Source organism: Empidonax traillii, unplaced genomic scaffold (assembly GCF_003031625.1).
Source record: "Empidonax traillii isolate 1590-97213 ecotype Southwest subspecies unplaced genomic scaffold, ASM303162v1 scaffold382:size1915631, whole genome shotgun sequence".
In the NCBI taxonomy this organism is placed as follows: domain Eukaryota; kingdom Metazoa; phylum Chordata; class Aves; order Passeriformes; family Tyrannidae; genus Empidonax; species Empidonax traillii.
Window position 1 is genome coordinate 1,753,941 of NW_020955575.1, and position 12,398 is coordinate 1,766,338.

Genomic DNA, 12,398 nt, shown 5'->3' on the forward strand with positions numbered 1-12,398 from the left:
TCATCTTTGTTTAGACTTAAAATCTGAATCTTACTCTTTTACTTGTTACTTATCTTTTATAATATTTTAAATAATATTTATGCCAATTACAGAGAAGAGCAATAAAAGATCTTTTTTTCTATCCAATAATATTCCCAAACTGAATTTTTTCAAAAATTTTAAAATAACCTTTCCACTCCTAAGAATAATTTTATAGTACTGAGGCTTATAAATATAGGCAATTTGAGACTATGTCAACTACTTCTCAGTACATTTTTGTGTTCTGATATAATCTGGTTTTTCAAGGAAAATGGACTCTTCAGCTCAAAAGAGCTGAACTTTTTTGTAGCACTCGTCAACTTAAAAAAAATTAATTCGAAGAAGATAGATTAGTCCTAACACTTCTACTTGGTGTCTAAATACACTACTTTCTCAAAGGTAGATACCTTAAGCTATTAGTACTGTAGTGTATTATAAAGTTCATGTGAAATTTCACACAACTTTTTTATGTGTATTCTGTTTTCAGTTATTTCTTACAGGGTATTAATGTAGTGTTCGACAAACTATTCACATAAAAAACAAGGACAGTAAGACAAAATCAGTTGTTGAAGGAAAACGTGTACAGTTAGAAAACCTGAACATCACTGCACTGTAAGTGAAAACATTTGCCTTCATAATAATATCTGAAATAAATTCCAATTCTTAAAGCTTGAAACGGATTCTTGATCGAGATATAAAAAACACACTTTAATGTAGTATTTTTAAAGACATTCAAAGAAAAAAACAAGATCAGATATTTAACTGTATGATATTACTTTCTCCCCCCCCCCAATTATTCTCGCATTCAAATTGTAATCCTATCTCAACAGTCAGAAATTAGATTAAAGACCTCATGCATTTTTGTGGGCTTGGGAAGCACACCTTATATTTTGAAAACAAGAATTTTCTGAAAGTCTAATTAAAGTCTCAATAGGCCAATCAAAGTACTATAATTAGTCTCTTTAGAATTATTCTAGCACTTACAGTCTAAAGTATTCAATTACACCCCATTCTAAATTAAGTAACAGTTAAAGCTGACACACACAAGCATTCCAATGTCTACCATCTTTTCTGAGGTTATGCTTGACATTTTCAGTGTGTTGTTTGGCAAGTCATAAGCTTCCCAACTTTTTTGAAACTAATTTTCCTGATGGTGGCTTGTTCTACCTTGTTATTGGGTGTCCTTGAGGTTATCCAGTACAATTTCTAACAATAAGCTTACTTTTTTTTCGGCAATTTTTTCCCTGCTTTTCTCGGCGTGTCATGTTACATCTAAACATGTCACTTTTACATACATTGGATAATTTTCATTGCACTCTCTGTTATTCACAAAGGTAGTTCTGTTCTTTTCCCGAGGCTTCATTCCTTTAGCAAATAATAATTGACCATTTCTGAGTAATGTTTATAGCTCTGGAACATCTGGTATCATTCTGTGCCTGTAATATCATCTTGTTTGGGGATGCCTGTTATAAACCACTATTTGACTTCACAGTCTTCAAATCAAGCCTAGGTAATGTTTTATTAGTACAAGATAGTCAAAGATACAACCTAGTTTTAGGGCCATTAATAGTTGCCTCTACAAAAATGATGATTGATGAGAAGATGTATGTGCATGCCTGTAGATGCACTGTGTTTCTGTTGTTACCTGTTATTAATATCTATTAGTTATGACATACCACTCTGAATTTATCAAAGTTGCTTCCCAGCATTATGTTCAGCTAGGTTTCCAGTACTTAACTGTTTGCTGCACCTGCCTTGCCATGTCTAAACTCTCACACCTCCAGTCCACTTCCCTACTGACTATATTGCTGGAACTCGGTATAAAGTTCTTCAATTTGAGGCGGAAAATTACAGAAGGAAGAAGGTGTCATTCTGAATACCTTCAGAATGCTTCAGTTGACCAAAATTGAATTCTACAGTCAAGATAGCACTTTAAAATATTCAGATATACTTTCTTGCAGGAGTTACACTTTTGTTCCACTTGTTTAATTTATTTAATCAAATACAACTTTGTTACACACATATCAAATGAAGATTGGTGAGATGAACTAGCTTCTGTAATTTTTGTAATGAAACTTTTAAAGTGCCCTCTGTTTCTGTTTCTTTAGTTGCAAGTCTCTGATCAGCTAACTAGACTCCTTCAAAAGTATTACTGACTGATGGAGATTGGAGGGAGAGACACAGAGAGAGAAAAAGCTCTGCTGTTTGCATCCCTAATCTTCTGTTTTGTTGTAAGATCATTTTGTGTAGTTTCTCCAATAATTTCTCTCACTCCCCTTATTTTCTGACTTCCAGAAGTTATACTCGAGTAGAAAGTATGAGAAAGTAAAGGAATAGTGGATATAGTTCACTATGATTAAAATGTAGTAGAAAATTGAAGGTAATATTACAACTAAATTTGCAAATCTTTCTTCAAGCATTAAAAAGGGTATTTTTTAAAAAATCCAGCTTGTACTTTTTCCCTGAAGTATGTATTTTTGAGGATTTCATTGGTTAAATAAAATATTAGATAAAAAAATACATTGTGCATGTATATGATACCAATATCTATACAAAAATGTTTTTTGTTTCAACATGAGTTTTCACTTTGAAAGTTAACTCAGTATGCATCATTTACAACAGTCAAAACATATGGGAAGGGTTCTGAATCTATCAAAAGGAACTTTAGTCACTCTGTTGACCCACTTCCAAGTTACTAGCCTTGTTTCCACCTCTGTATTGGATATGCATTAAGCGTTTAGCAGAAATGTTTGGTAATATTTAATATTTCATTATTAATATTAATACCAATTTTCACCTGAATAAAAACATTTTTTTTGTTTTTTCTTGAAAGTAATAAAATTCTATGTTGGTATTTTCTCCAAATTAGCAACAAATGCTTTCCTCATGAAGGATCATAACTAACAAATATCTAAGAAATTCACAAACTCTCCTGCTTTGCAGGAAGCAGAGTTATGCAATATTCCAGTATTCCTACTTGTTACTGTTGCCCCTTTCACACCAAGTTCTCAATTATGTTAGTTTTTCATTTGATCAGTACCAAAATGTTCATGTTACTGTGTTCACATTATTACTCTCTTTTCTGTATTTTCTCTTCTCCTCACACCTTTCCAATGTGTGCATTGCTCACATGGGCAATACAAGAAAGTATTGGGTAGTACCAGAAAGACCTCAACAGTTTCCCGACTTGGTGCCTGTTAAATCCCTAACTCTCAAAGGCATTGTATAAGGGTTGTTTTTGTTTGGAGGGATTTTTCTGTTTGTTGTTTTGGTTTGTTGGTTTCTTTAAGATATCAAATTCACTTGTGGACAATGTAGATTTTCTTCTATTTCTTCCCTTCATTTATGCAAACAGTATATTTATTTCCAAGGACGGAGGCTACGGTGTGAAATGTGATTTGCAAACCTACAGAAAAGTAAACTTTCAAACGCAGAGCCAGAATTGTCTGGAGGCTACAGTTTCCCTGGAATAGAAGCTTCCATAAAAATCTGTGCACCCTTCACACACCTTGGGATGTCTTGTGGGTCTAAAACCAGGAATTACCCCACAAATAGCAGAAAAATTTATCCTGAGCATAATGGGACTCAACTAACTCAAATAAAATCTAAGTCTAAAGCCTAGTTTGTGACTAATTTTTATATGTAAAATATTTTTTAGTAAATACACTATAAAGTTCATATTTGTATGTAAGTAATCAAAGTAATTTGTTACATGGTACAGCCTAAACTCCACATGCTAATAGTCATCTTCTATTTCACAGAGGATGATCCAAGTTAATATCAGGCTTGCCTAATGAGGTGCACTATGGTTTCTAGTTTACATCCCACAGGCGTAAATCCTCAAGATAGGTCACGAGAAGATTGCGTAAAATCACTTCAGTCTTGAATTTTCCTTGTAGAGTATTATTACATTATCTGTCATTGGATCTTTATTATTTGTCTGTAAAGTTGTCTATGAGTCTTTTATCTAGATTTATTCTTTCTGTATGTTTGAATTTGCATGTGGGATTTTTCTGCCTGTGTATTGTACTCCTTGAGAGTTCCACTAGAATGTGAAATATGCTACAGAGAAGAAACTATTGCCATGAATTATTGAATGATTAACATCCCATGAAATTTTGTAGTAAAATGACTTTTTTCTTTAATATGCATGATATTCCAATATAGAATATTTATTGTTGCCTGTCATTTAATACAAGCTGTTAGACTTGGAAATAATGCTATTAATACAATAATAATACTTAAGACGAAAACACAAATATAAATTGTTCCAGCTCCTCACTTGATATAAACCAGATTATGCAATTAACTGAATTTAATACGTCTCTCATTTAGTCAATGGAATGACACTGATATTCAGGCGCAGATGATTTGTCACATTACTTCTAATTTATATGTATCATATTACAAGAAAGAACTATAATGATGCATCCATTTATCTTGGACAAAAGACTGTGACTTAAACTAGTTATATAGAATGCATATCTTCTTCTCTTGTCAAAATTTCACATATTTGTTTTTCTCAGACATTTAACTGTTTTGGTTTTTTTTAAGCTAATGTAGGACAGTTCAGGTGAGGCATGATGTTAGACACTCAAATATTTCATCGCCTCTTGATTGTAATTATTTTATCTCCCTCTTGATAACAGTATTTATTTGGGGCATTTTGTGATTTCTCTGCTTAATAGTTGAGAAATGAGGTTACAGTCAGCAACTCAGAAAAATGTGCATGTTTCATAAGTAGAATAGCATTTTTACTTTCAACTTTCCTTTTCCTGGTTTCTCTCAAGAATCACATTCTTCTGTGCAAAGAACTAATTTTTCCCAATAATGTAGACATCTTGCTCAGTCTCTTCTGTTCAGTAGGTATAGAATGCCTTTGAAATTTCTGAGTTTTCTCAAGGAAGAGAAAAGCCATTAAAAATACTTTGCATAGGGGTTGGGAGGGGGAAATCAGGGGAAAAAAAACCCAACAAACCACCAAAAAGCCATAAAAAATGAATTTATTCCAGAAAAAGTACAATGCATTGCCAGTATTTAGAATTTTTCCTATAATACTTTTTCTGGTACTCCATAATTTCAAACAATTTTTTCTAAGAGTAGCTCTGCCTGTTGTTTTTCACACATTCATCTCTATTATTTCACTTACTCCATCACAACACGATGTTTCCTTTCTTAAAAATTTTTTTTTTACATTTTTATTTTGGGCCTGATTGCTTTTAATAGTCTTAAAACAATATTACTGTTATGCTCAGCTGTCTCATGCTCATGTTTTTATTTTGGAAAAATGAATTGGGGGAACATACACGGCAATTGCATAATATACTCACAACCATTACAAGTAACTACCCAAGCAATGTAAAAAAATTATAGTAAGCTACAGAAAGACATTTTCAGAATACTGTGTTAAATTTAGAAAAAAAAAAAAAAACTTAGAATATTTCTCTATTTCTTCCTTACCCTCTCCAATGAAAGGATGACTAAAAACTTCATAGATACAGAAGCTGACTTTAACTTTGTCTATGAAGACTTCTCAGATTTAAGTATTTATTTCTGTTGTATGGTAGGTTTTTTGCTCCCTATTAAATAAAAGACCCCTCATGTTATCAAATATTTTTAGAAACTGATATTCTAAACCACTTAAACTCTACTACAAACCTCACTGTAACCTTTTATGCATTATTTTTATAAGAATATAAATCCAACTATCCTTAATTTGTTAAAAAAACCCCTTCAGCTGAGGAGTCTGTTAGTAGTGAGCAGCTCAACAAATATCTCATGAAAGAGCAGAACATATAGAAAAGCTCAGTAGCTTCTAATACTCTGCTCCTCAAAATCTTAACAACAACAATAGTTTCTTTCTTCTATCCATTTATCTATGATTTTTATACTCATGCAAACTTACAAATATTCCGATCTTATGGAGATGCTTTTATTCTTTTTATTTACACCTTTTTATTTCATTTTGTTCCTCCCTCATTTATGCCAGATATTCACTGTCATCAGACAATGATTTTTCCTTATTTCTGTTATCTGAGGCTCTTCTGATTTTAAAGACCAGAGCCATCAGAACCTTCATACTTCTCTTTTACAGGCTGAATAGGTCCAGTCTGCTGAATTATTTGTCATATACATCATACATATAGATTATATATGTATAAAAGCTTTTCCTTAAGACTGAGAATATTTAACTCGTAAATCAGGAATTATATCGGAAAAAAATGCTTGTAGTGACAGAGGTTTTGAAAACATGTGCCTGACAGTTCCTAAACACTTTTGAATGAATAAGTGCTGACTTATGCTCAACTTCAGATCTTCACTTACGCCTCTAGTACTGTAACTTGCTTCCTGCAAGTTGTCCACACACCTGGTTTGCTGCTTCTAAGTTAATAAGGAATTGAATAAAAAATTCAATCTCTCAGTTTATTCCATGCAGAAAAACAACTTAAAATAACCAGTTGAATACAAATACTCTTATTAATAAAGAGGAATTTAGTCCCAGAATTATAAGAACTGCACCCATCTTCTAGATGCTTTATACAGTACATGTAGTTATATTAGTATATTTTTAATACCTCTCTCTCTTTCTCCCTCACTGTCTTTTTCTCTCTGTTTTAAGATTCATCATCAAATGAAACAAAATAAAGTGATTTTTGGGGATGTCTCAACATACAGGTGAAGAAGTGGTTGAAATGTTCTGATTACCACAGAAGATACACTTTTCTGATATCAGTTCTTAAGTCCTAGGAAAAAATTAAAAAATCTGTCATGGGTTTCTTGGAAAAGCAGTAATATTTTTAATGAAGGTTAATGAAAATTTTAATCAAATTTTTACATTTAAATTTGATGAAGTAGGCTTACAAGCAGAATTCTATCCTTTGATTTTAGAGTCTTCTCATTATAAAATCGACCTTGGTGTTAATCATGTCAAAACTTACAACAGTTCACTGCTATTGTAGGATACTTACAGAAAATAATAACAATATTGAACATGAAAATATTATTTCAGAAGAAAATAATATGAAATTCTTATTTACTAACTAATTTTAAAAATCAATCCCAAACAAAGTCAGCCCCAAAGTCCTCTCATGGCGTGATAAAAAGCAAGCCTGAATTGCCCTGCCAACAGAACCATGGACAGTGCCTAACTGGTTGCAATGTCTTTAAATTAACTACCACTCAGTAATCTATAACAATAAAATTAACAAAAAGACATAGAATAAAATATATAAAATTTAAAACTGTGTGTATTAACTACTACTGGCAATTTGTAGAGATGATCAGTATATTGCTCAATGTCAGGGCCTTGTAATCTGTTTTTTCTAATTGTAAAGGTCTTTAAAAATTGTTACTTTTCTTTTGATAGGTAAATCTAAGCAGCCATCTAAAGAGTGTCACTTCAGTTTGCTCTGTAGAGCAAATTCTGACATCATGAGGACAACTGTCTTCAAAAAGTGTGTGGAGTTTTGTGCGGAGCTCCAGAGCTTTTTGCTGTGTACCAGGCAATTCTATCACACCAACATGGATAAAAATGCAAAACTGGTCCAAAACTGAAAACTACTGCTCTCATATCCTTTGAAGAAAGAAATATTATATGTGACAGATATATTAACTTTAATTAACTTTATCAAATTATCAAATACATATTCAGTACATCAAGACTCCTTTATCTATGGGTGATGTTCTCTCCAAGAAATGTTTTATTGCAGAGCATGCATTGAGTGGTGTTAGTGATATTACTGGAATGATTAGCAATGTGAAATACTGTTAGTTCTGAATAAGGTTGACAGAGTCTGGCTCAAACAGGATAAATGAAGAGTGAGAGTAGAAAAAAATTAATCACTTCAAGTTACAGGACTGGAATGAAACCCTGAACTAGCTCCTATAAAACTGTTTATGAGCTTCAGCTGTTCTCATGCTGAGAACATAAACAATCCTTGTTTGCTGATGCTTAAATGCCTTTAAGAGAGAACTATCACCACAAAATCTTTACATGTAAACTGAAATCCCTAATTACTCTCTGATCTATGGACAGCTTACTCATTTCCTTTATTAATGTATTTTGGCCAGAATCCCCAACTGAAAACAGACTTATGAATTAAATCTCTATAAAGAACTCTTCCGCATTTGTATGTAGTATGAGACAGAATTCGACCATTAATTGACCATTAATGACTAGTGTTCATAAAAAGGAAAAAACTACAGTTTTATGTTTCAAACAAAGTAGTACACACTCGTATACATTTCATCAAGCTGGCTTCATTGCCCAGTATCTCAGAAGACAATTTTGTATTTCTTCCAGAGGTGGTGGTGGACTGTCTGTTTTCTAGGCTTTGAGAAAAGCCTATCTGATGGTACAGGGAGCCTTCTTCAGTTCCTTTCAGCTCTTCTCTGGCTGTTTATTTATTTATGAAGAAGCCAGTTACAGATACTTTGATTAGAAATGCAAAGCTGTAAAATGAGATTCTAGAAAACTAGGGATCAGGTTAGACTCTGAACTAAGGTTCAGAGAAGACTAACTCTGGGAACACAGCCCAAGATCCCTAGTTCCTGTGTGAGTGTGTTTGCTGAGGTGCTACAGATCATGATGCTTTTGTCTGTCCTGTGTGTACTTTAAGGATGGGATTGACCTCACTTTTAACTATGAAACTAAGCATTTAGTTAAAACCAAATGTTTAACTAACCTGCATATTAAACAACTAACTGGCTGAAAACTAACTTGTGTGTGATACCTAACTTTCAAAAAAATTAACATACACTATGGTACTAAAAATAAAATGTAAATAGATGTAAGTATTTGTAAACATATCAGTTAAATCTTAGAATAAAATAACTGAAGTATTGAGTAAAATTTACCTGACTCCTCATTTCGTTTAATCTGTTTAGAAACAGTCCCATTCATACCTATTTTTTTAATTTTACCTGTAAAGTTTTTTCAAAGTGCATACAGATATAACCACACTTCAATGCAAGCAAATGTGAATTCGTTTGAAAATATCTGCAAAATGTTACCATTTTGACATAAGAAAAAAATCATATTCATTCCTGTAATATTATTCAATGTATCACTATGAAAGATGAGTTAAAATGAAATATATTTTTAAGTATTATACCAATTTGTTGCACTAAAAAGATAAAATTGTTTTTAAAAAATCAGTATTGCTTTATACCTTAAGTTCATTTTCAGTCTGTGAAAGACATGAGCATAAGCTCAGTCAAAATTTAGAAAGCTGTACAAAAGTTTAAGAAAGGTTTGGAGTTAATTCTTTTTCCTTCTCTTTGTTTCTTTGACTTTGCTAATATCTTTATCTTTCCTTCCTTAAAATTAATGGAAATATGAAAGGGATTTGAAATGCAAACATTATAAAATCAATTATTTATGAAAAAAATAATTTAATGATATCTTTAAAAGAGCTGCAAAATATGAGTTTCCTTTATACTTTCAAATTTATTTTATTTTTGTCCAATGGAACATTATTAAGGAAAGTGCCATAGATTTTGTTGTTGTTGTTGTTGTTGTTGTTGTACAAATGCTTGTCAAATAACATCTGGAGTTAGCACTTTGTGTCTCTTTAGGTGTTGTAGCATTACTGTCTATGACTGGTCTCCAGTCTCCCTTAAAAAAATCTGATTAGATTGAAATACTATCTATTAAAATTATGATTATGATAAAACCCTCATGAACATCCATGTACTGGTATACGTCTTAAAAGTCTTTAGTGACATTTGAGAGTCAAAGGACATTTGAGAAAGTCCACAAAGGGGTTAACTGATGTCACACTTGATGGACAAAGATATGTTGTTCTGGACTGGCAGAGGAAGACCTCAGGCACTTATATTTAGGCAATCAAGCCCTAAACATTGAATTTAGAAATCTGAAGACCAGCATAGAAGGAAGAGGACCAAACGAGAATAATGCATGTTGAATATAAGGAATTAAACAAAGTTGTTTACTGCAAATACTGAACAGATTGAAAGCAGTAAGAGATTAGTATCCAGATCCCTACCAAAAATCCTCATTCAATCATATATATTTAAAACAATCGTGTCATATGAATGGAATGTATTAAAATAATGGATGAGTGTTGCATCATTCTATGCTTCCTGTCAGAACTTGTTTTAGTACTTTATCTGGGGACAAGTCTTTAGAAACATCAGATGAATTGAAAAAATAATTAAATTTGAGGCCTTAGATATAAGCTTTGAGTCTTCCAAGCTGGGAATACATGCACAGAGTCCTCATTTTCTAGACTGGACACATATGTCTAAACATTTCTGCATGAAAGATAGTGGCTGTGAGATAATCTAAGGTGCTGAAAATGCGAGAAAATATACTATCCACTCTTTGTTATTTTTATTATTTGAACTAATTCAAAAGTACGAATTTTACTTTTAATTGTGACTACAACACCTTTTGAAACTGTTATTTTCCATTTTAATCCTTTTGTCTATTTTTAAATGGCCTCAATAAATGGCAATGAAGATTCTATTTTTTTATGCACAGTGGTATATACTTTTCCTGAATCACATCTCATGTAGTTCCTGTAAAATTTGTGTGAACTAGAAATCACTGCTGAATTTAGACTAACATCTATGTAGAAGTCAACTGTGGTAATGCAGGCAATCCAAATAAAAATCATGTCGGGAAAGTCATTATATTCTGCAATTACTATAATGGATTTTATAATGTGTGCTAGAAATGAAGAAGTTTTGCCTTCTACACAGTTTTATAATAACACTTATAAAATTAAATAGCAATTATGATATGAATATAAGAGACAGGTCATAGTTATAGGATCTGGCTGCATCACCTTTCACTTTATGGTTGCTGCATTCATCCCTCAGGTGTTTGGTTTTTTATGCCTAATTGCCTTCATGTAACATTATACAATTCTTCCACATAGCTATACTGTGTAACTATAACTATAGCAATGTTTATTAACTTGGAATACCAAGAGTGTTAGATATTGCAATATAATTGTGCTAGAAAGAGGCAAGGTTGTAAAGAGCTGCCTCATCTGCTCAGAGTCAGAGGCTGTTGTTCATATTCCTGTTAACAAGCATTTTGGCAAGTGGCAAAGTCTGGCAGTGGAGATTTAGGCAATTCAGAGGATAAGATATTCACAGGCAGAAAGCAGATCTTCAAAGAATTTCATTAATATCTTTAAGTCAATTTGAGCAGGGACTTTCATAGTCCTTTTAGAATCCAGCCTGAGCAATACACATGCATAGCCATGCTACTTAAAGCCTAGTATTTTATAATGATGAGGTGGGAAGGTCTAGTTCTTTTAAGCACTTCACACTATTAAAAACCGTCTTGAATTTAGCTCTTCTAGAACCTACAGTACATGAGTATGCATAATGTCTGTCACGTTTCTCCTCATCACATTTTTTCATAAATGTACTATTTTCCTGGCCAACCCACCCCATATACATCTATTCAGAGAGGGTTTAAAGGTGAAAATCTTAAATCTTAGACCAAAACATTTGATTCTGAGTTTCATTAAATGGAAAAAATGGTTTGTCCAGTTCTGAAGGATTTAGAAGAAACCTAGACCTGAAAGCATTTGGTGTGTATAACATCAGTGTTTCCAACAATGATGACATATCAACAGTAAGGAAAAGCACAGACAAGCCCATGAAGGTGTGTTATGAGGGCCTTTTCATTTCAAGAGAAATAGGAGTACATTGTTGACTGGTATGAAGCAAACCAACTTGTAAAGATATGTTCTCGCTTCAAAGTAAATAGGTTTGACAGCTTTCAGCAACTCAAAGCTTCAGGTCCCCCCTGTGTTGTTGACCTAACTGGATTTTGTTTTCAGACTTTCTTACTGGATTGAAGCAAGGAAGCCCTTTTTTAATTATACACCTTAATGCTTGTTGAGAGCTGAAGGATAGGAGCAAATAAGCTAAAGACCACCAGATCAAAGTACTTTTATAGAGTGCAATACTTTACCCAGCAGCAAAAGACATATCAAGCATTGACCTCTTTGCAAAGGCATTTAGACTCATGGTTGGCCTCTTAACAGTTATTTCTGATCTCTTCCCCTGTTTGCCACAATTCATTTCACTTCTCTTCTGCTGGAGGATGGTTCATAGCAACTACAAATTATAGAGTTCACTTAGTGCAGTAGTGGCAACTGCTGCAGAAACTCTTATAAGAAGGGAGACTAATACTTCAAAACCTCATAGAATTGACTTATTTTCTTTCTTTTTTTTTTTTTTTTCTTCTAGCTTTCACTGCAGAGGTAGGTATTTGCTATTAAAATATATAAGACTGAAGAAGAATTTCTCCCACTGTCATATTTCTAGTGTCATTAAATATTTGGTTCAGAGTTTATCCAACTCGAGCAAGTTTTCAATGTTTTTATTGCACATAA